This window comes from Lacerta agilis, chromosome 14, assembly GCF_009819535.1.
Source record: "Lacerta agilis isolate rLacAgi1 chromosome 14, rLacAgi1.pri, whole genome shotgun sequence".
In the NCBI taxonomy this organism is placed as follows: Eukaryota; Metazoa; Chordata; class Lepidosauria; order Squamata; family Lacertidae; genus Lacerta; species Lacerta agilis.
Window position 1 is genome coordinate 9,664,364 of NC_046325.1, and position 7,047 is coordinate 9,671,410.

Genomic DNA, 7,047 nt, shown 5'->3' on the forward strand with positions numbered 1-7,047 from the left:
AATTTGTGCAGGTGGGCAAACCCAAGTTCTTTTCAGGTATAGTTTCTTTTATTATCATTATTTTTTAGTGCATGACAATACAGGCAGCTTTTGGCGCAGGGTGTGGGCGGCTTTGGGGGAAAGTTGTGCAAGAAAGCTTTCAGAGTGGGATGTCTGGCTACATTTGATTCCCTCCCCCTCTTATGTAATAAGGTTTTTGCGCAACCCTCTTGTGCAAAGAAACAGTAACTATGCATGCAGGAGCCTGTTTCTGCACACAGAGCAGTTTTTTTAAAAGGTATTTTTAAATCCTTTCCCTTGAAAACTGTATTTCTGATTTAAGAAATGAAAGCTTTAAAAAAAGGGGGGTGTAGATCCTGCTGTCAGCAAATGAGGTGTATGTTGTGCACAGAAAGGCCAGGAAGGACGAGGTGGCCGAGTGGTTAAGGCGATGGACTGCTAATCCATTGTGCTCTGCACGCGTGGGTTCGAATCCCACCTTCGTCGTTGTGGAACTTTTTGGGGGAGGGAAAGGGCCGAAGCTCCAGAGAGTGACTGAGATCTGCTGGGCTCTCTGGATTGCAGCCAAAGTGCCTGGGGACCCCCATGGTCTTCCTGGGGCTCTTGGGACACCACATCTCCAATCAGCCCCAGGCAGTGTGGCCAGAGAACAGGGGATGATGGGAGTTGTAGGCCAACAAGATCTGGAGTACCACAGCTATGGTTTAACAAAGCCCAGGAATGACTGTTCTAATAAACACGGTGTGTTCACTTGTTACAGGTTTTTTTTTTTTTTTTAAGGGGTGGCAAAGCTGTGTCTCCCCTTCCCGCTGTGGGCTTATCAGGTAGTGGCAGGTAGCAGCAATTGGCGTCCATTTTAATTTCCCACAGTGCCTGGGGTTGGTGCTACGTCAGGGGCATTGTGGGTAATTAAAATGGCTGCTAGAAGACTCCTGGCTGAAACCATGGAGCCAATGCCAGTCAGTCTTGGCAGTGTTAGGTTGGGTGAACCAACGGTTTGACTTGCGCCTCAGTTCACAGTACATATTAACCAACTAGTGCGCATGTAAATATATTAAATGGTGTATATACAAAACATGCTGAATTATTTTTAGACCAATGGTCCCTACACCCTAAGGTGGAGCAACTTAAACAGTTTACACTAGACATATATCTTGCATGATCGATCTTCCACAGCCAGAAGCGTTTTGACCCAATCTCCTCCAGTGGCCAACCTAACCTACCTCGCAGGGGTGTTGTGTGGCTTAACTTGGGGGCAGGGGAATCTTGTAGTCCACGCTGAGCTCTGTGGCAGAAGGTTGGGGTTGCAAAAATGTAATAACTAGATATGCCACTGTTGAAAGGAATTGAGTTCCCAAAATTGTTAACCTGTGTGTGTGTGTGTGTGTGTGTGTGTGTGTGTGTGTTTGCAGGTTTCTGCTTGTAATAACAATGGATTCTTTTTGCAGTCATTATTTGGCACACTGCATTTTAACCCCGGGAGAAGAGAGCAAGCCTTAACCTGATATGGGTGGCGCTCTCTTAAATAAACCATTGGTGTATGCTGCAATGAGTTGGCATACCTTAGCCAAATCTCCACCCATGCCAACGTTTTGCATCATTCTGGCCCATCTAAACACAAGAATCATAGAATTGTACATTTGGAAGGGACCCTGAGGGTCATCTAGTCCAACCCCCTGCAATGCAGGAATCTCAGCTGAAGCATCCATGACAGATGGCTATCCAGCCTCTACTTAAAAACCTCCAAGGAACGAGAGTCCACAACCTCCCGTGGAAGTCCGTTCCACTGTCAAACAACTCTTGTGGTCAGAAGGTTATTCCTGATGTTGAGTTGGAATCTCTTTTCTTGTAACTTAGATCCATTGGTTCGAGTCTCCAGAGCAGGAGAAAACAAGTTTGCTCCGTCTTCCATGTGACAATTGAAGATGGCTATCGCATCTTCTCTCAGTCTCCTCTTTAGCAGGCTAAACATACCCAGCTCCCTCAAGCGTTCCTCATAAGGCTTGGCTTCCAGAACCTTTAAGGAACGCTTGAGGGAATCGAGAGCCCTGCAAGATCAGCCCAATGGCCCATCTAATTCAGCATCCTGTTCTTGTGGCAGCCGGTCAGATACCTCTCTCTGTAATTCAGAGGCACCATGCAGGTAGAACACAGCCATCGTGGCCAGGAGCCACGGATAGCCTGATCCACGTTTTCCCTTCACCATCTTTCACAGCCATCCAAACTGGTGGTCCTCGCTGCTTCTTCTTGCAGAATCAAACCCCATAGGTCCTCTTGCTTCTTTCCAGCAAGCCAGCTCCCTGAATAAGCCCTCTGTGCTTGTCTCCCACCTTTCCGACAGCCACTCCCTTCCCTTCCCAATGAATGAGGAAAAAAAGGCGTGCTATGCTCTGTCTCTCTCTCTCTCTCTCTCTCTCTTGGTTTCCTCCTGTGTGCAAAGGCATCTGCCAATCCCAACTCTTCCCTTCCTGCTTTTGTGCCACCCGGCACCCTCTCATCAGACCGTTCCAACAAGAGGAGAGGAGGACCAGCTCTTCTTTTTCCTCCCCTCCCTTTCTTTCTTTTTTTTTTTTCCAGCGGCCAACTCAGAAACAAGGAGCGGTTTGATTCTTTTTACGGGCAAGCTCTCTCTGGAGGTCCACAGGCAGAGACGGCTGGCGAGGACTCAGTTTGCGGCAGGCTTGCAGAATGCAGCTGTTGTAACCATCCTGTAACAACAGAGAGAAGGGAAGAGGACGGTTTTCTCCCACTCTGGAAGCTGGATTGCTTTTTTTTTCTTTTGTGTGTGTGCGTGTGTGTGCAAGTCCGCCTCTGGATTTCTGGCTTTTCTCTGAGAACTCAAGTGAGTCGGAGATGTGAAGTTCCCAAAGCCTTGCAGATATTTCGTTGGTTTTTTTTCCTGCGTTGTGGATGGTCGAGCCAATCTGGCGTGGAAATGCTCCGGAGGCAGCCTGGAACTGAAGGGTAATGGATCTTTCTCGTAGGAGGGAGTTTCTGGGAGGGTGGGCTTAACAAAGGGTTTTTATTTAATTTTAAACACGGCCTAACAAAGGTGTTCTTATTTAGGAGAGAAAAGGGTCCCAGTGGGGAGAGGCAACCCAACCTTTTGGAAATCTTCTCCTAAGATGCGGGGGGCTTTCATTGCTCATTGGAACATCAATGCCAGCAGTTTGAGGGGGCAGATCCTGTTCAGGATTTTCTGCGCCTTTCGTCACCCCACCCACTCCCTGGCAACCATGTGGAGGGGTGGGTGTAGCTGGTTCCTCTTAGTTCCGTAGGCTTGGGAGAATCTCCTTTGGAGAAACGGATCTGGTCCCAGGGTAGATTGGAAGTGGTAGAAGGAATTACCTCTCCATCTTCTCCAGGAAGGACTAGAGGCTGGCTGGGATCCAGTCTTCCAATTACATAGGCTCAGAGCAACACCTAGAATGTTCTTTTTAAAGGTGGTAGGGAATCTGTGGTCCTACGTGGTCCTTCACACCTCTGGCCCCGCTCCATAATAGGCCACACCCCCTCCCCAGGAGACACCCACCCCTCACCATTCTTGCTGCACACACTCCTCAGGTGCTTTTGCCTGGCCGGAATCTGTCCTTCAGCTGCAATTATGCCTTTTGCTCGCCTGGGCGGAGGGCCGTCTGTGCGCACACGTGTGTTTGTGTATGTGTCTGTGGAAGCATCTCTCCTTTGCATGGCTGTTCAAACATCCATTGGCCCTCCCACTTCTGTTTCTGGCTCCACCCACCACTCACATGTGGCCCCCCCAATATTTCCCAAGAGGAGACATCATGGTCCTTCAGCTGGAAAAGACTCTGCCCCATAGGGTAAGGTTACCAGATTTTTTTCCCCAACGAATCCGGGGACATTTTTCAACGTCGATGGTCTGCTGTGTAAATCCGGGGATTGTCCCCAGGAAACAGGGACGTCTGGTAACCTTACCATAGGGACCAATTCCACATTCACTATCTGGGGAATCCTTTGTCTTCTCCCATCGCAGGCTTAAAATTCAAGTGAAACGTGTCTTATTGCTGGCTGGATTACATGTGTTTTCTTAAGCCGCTTCCCAAGGGAGCCTACTTTGGAACTGGGAGTGTGAAAAGTCTTACAGCAATAGGAACGCCCCCCACCCTCTCCAGAAATCTGGAGCAGTGGGAAAACTGCAGGGCTGGAATAAATTTGGCCAACTAAAAAGGAACATAGCAGTGAAAGGGTCTTCTCCTCCCCTCCCCAAAATTAAAGTAGGCAACAGGGTATGGGCAATAAAATATATCCAGGGTTAAAGAATGAGTGTTTCTCTCCCTTCTTCCCCCACACTTGCCAATTTCAATGGTTTATTTACAAAGCTGCCTGCTTCATGTGTTCTCAATTTTGAATGATTCATCCGAGCAGTTTGATTTTTCAAATGAGAGAAGAACCCATTAAACGAACACAATGACAGGACAGACTTTGGTTGCAGCCACGGAGAAAATACAGTTCAGAGAGTTATAAAAAGGCAGGAATATGTGATGTCATCAAAAAGAGTGCTTTTGAATACACACAGAGTTGCCAGATTATCTTGCCTTTTTAAACACAAACACACACACAAATTTGTCCAGAAAAAGTAAAAAGACTTTAAAAGATTACTAAAGTGATAAATTGGTTATTGAAATTTCATGAAAGACAAGCACACACGGATCAAGAGAAAATCAGAAAAATGAAAAAAAGAAGAAAACCCCTATAATAAAATTAAACCAACAAAAACGAACAAACCCCACAACCCCAAGTACAGTGGTACCTCTGGTTACGTACTTAATTCGTTCCGGAGGTCCGTTCTTAACCTGAAACTGTTCTTAACCTGAAGCACCACTTTAGCTAATGGGACCTCTCGCTGCCACTGCGGTGCCAGAGCATGATTTCTGTTCTTATCCTGAAGCAAAGTTCTTAACCTGAAGCGTTATTTCTGGGTTAGCGGAGTCTGTAACCTGAAGCGTAGGTAACCTGAGGTACCACTGTAGTACTGTAGTTCAGCACATTAGGAGTCTTTGGTTACAAAGCAAAATAACTTAATTGGAGAAGAGATCGTACTGTGACAAAGACAATTCCAGTGCCTTTCTAGCAGCAGAAAAATTGGGTTTGATTCAGGAGCCCAATATCTACCCAGCAGAAGGGATACTGAGCAGTAGAACTTCAGCTTTCTCTAGGTTTGATCAAGTTGTGCTCCGTTGGAATAATCATGTAGCTAAATGGACTCTCCTCGTGTATTCCTGCTGTAAATAAAGAAGAGCGCTCTATGGGGGCTGATTTTTTTCACCCTGCTGTAAACTGGGGGTGGGGGGTGGGAGGAGATCCTCCCCTGTTAAACCTCTGCCCCACCAACTCCTTATCCTTGTGTGAACCAGGTGTAATTCTGCTGGAGCCAGGAAGGCTGTGTGCATGTTTTGGCTTCAGTGTGTTGTTCCCACCACTGGTGTTGGAAGTCATGTACACATGATGTTAGCTGCAGCCGTTCAATGCGTTTCCCCTCCAACCAGCTTCCATCTGATCTGAAAACGTAGGCCACGTTTGCTTTGCGGTTAAGCTAAGGTCTGTACGTTTGAGGCAGCAATTGCACATGAACAGAGGACAGCACACGGCCAGGTGACAGCTTCATGAATTAGGAGTTCATGGCATGGTGGTTTGCAGGGCTGGGGGGAAGCCGATCTGCTAGTGCGCTCTAGGTGAAGACATACCTGCCCCCTTCCCAGTCTGGTGTGCACAGCAGCGTTCAAAAGCAACTTGAAATGCAGCGAGAGGGAATGACCTCACTGTGTTTTCATAGAATCATAGAGTTGGAAGGGACCCCAAGGGTCATCTAGTCCAACCCCATGCAATGCAGGAATCTCTGCTAAAGCATCCATGAAAGATGGCCATCTACCAGTGTGTACATAGCCCAACTGTCTGGCTCCTTTTATTTTAAAACTGGAGTAACACTTAGTGACCATCAGTGCAATTGACTTTCACTGTGCTTGTTCACCAGGGAACAACTAATATGAGGTCTCCTAAACTACAGGTGAAACTCAAAAGATTAGAATATTGTGGAAAGGTTCATTTCTTTCAGTAATTCAGCTTAAAAGGTGAAACTAATATATGAGATAGACTCATGACATGCAAAGCGAGATATTTCAAGCCTTTATTTGCTATAATTGTGATGATTATGGCGTACAGCTGATGGGAACCCCAAATAAACAATTTCAGCTTGAGGGTTTTCCTCAGCTGTGCGCCATAATCATCACAATTATAACAAGCAAAGGCTTGACATATCTCGCTTTACATGTCCTGAGTCTATCTCATATATTAAACTCCAGTAGCTAATGAAAACAATTGCTTACATAATGGACTTTTCCACGATATTCTAATTTTTCGAGTTTCTCCTGTAGTTACCTCCCCCTTCTTCACTCAGTTGAAATCCTGGGATTTCGCCTCTACTACCTCTTTCTGCTCTGGAATGAATCCGGACCTCTTTGCAATCATTCCATTTTGGGGCGTGTAAATTTGGAGTAACTCTGAAGGATAATTCCCCACTCACCTCTCCTCTCCCCCTTAACTCAGCTGAACTCTAGCTGCCTCGGAGGTTCTGTGTGTTTGGCTTTGTGGTCACGATTCTCACTCTGCCTTTCATCTTGGAGTAATGCTAAAACTTGTGGATATCCAGGGAAAAGCAAGTGCTTGTTCACACAGCGTAATTTGCTCCCGCAAGAGGTAGTGATGGCTACCAACTTGGATTAGAGGAATTCATGGAGGATCAGACTACCAATAGCTGCTAGTCACAATGACCAAGCTCTACCTCTGTCATTAGAGGAGACGGTATACCTCCGAATACCAGGTTCTAGGAATCACTGGTAGGAAGAGTGCTGTTGCACTTGCGTCTTGCTTGTGGGCTTATTTCCACAGACAGCAGTTTGGCCACTATTGGGCCATTTGCCTGTTCAATCAGCAATCTCCTTATATTCTTAGGAAATCAGAAGTACAGTATCTGCTTTGTGACTCACCCTGGTGTAAACCAAGAGTCAATGAGACAGATTCTGTTCTTCC

At 46.5% G+C, this 7,047-nt stretch overlaps 1 non-coding gene across 1 annotated transcript; it reads left to right on the forward strand.

Moving 5' to 3' along the window:
• The first annotated feature begins 404 nt into the window (after positions 1-404).
• TRNAS-GCU lies at positions 405-486 on the forward strand. The gene has a single exon. It is a non-coding gene; the product is annotated as a tRNA-Ser (tRNA).
• The last annotated feature ends 6,561 nt before the right edge of the window (positions 487-7,047 follow it).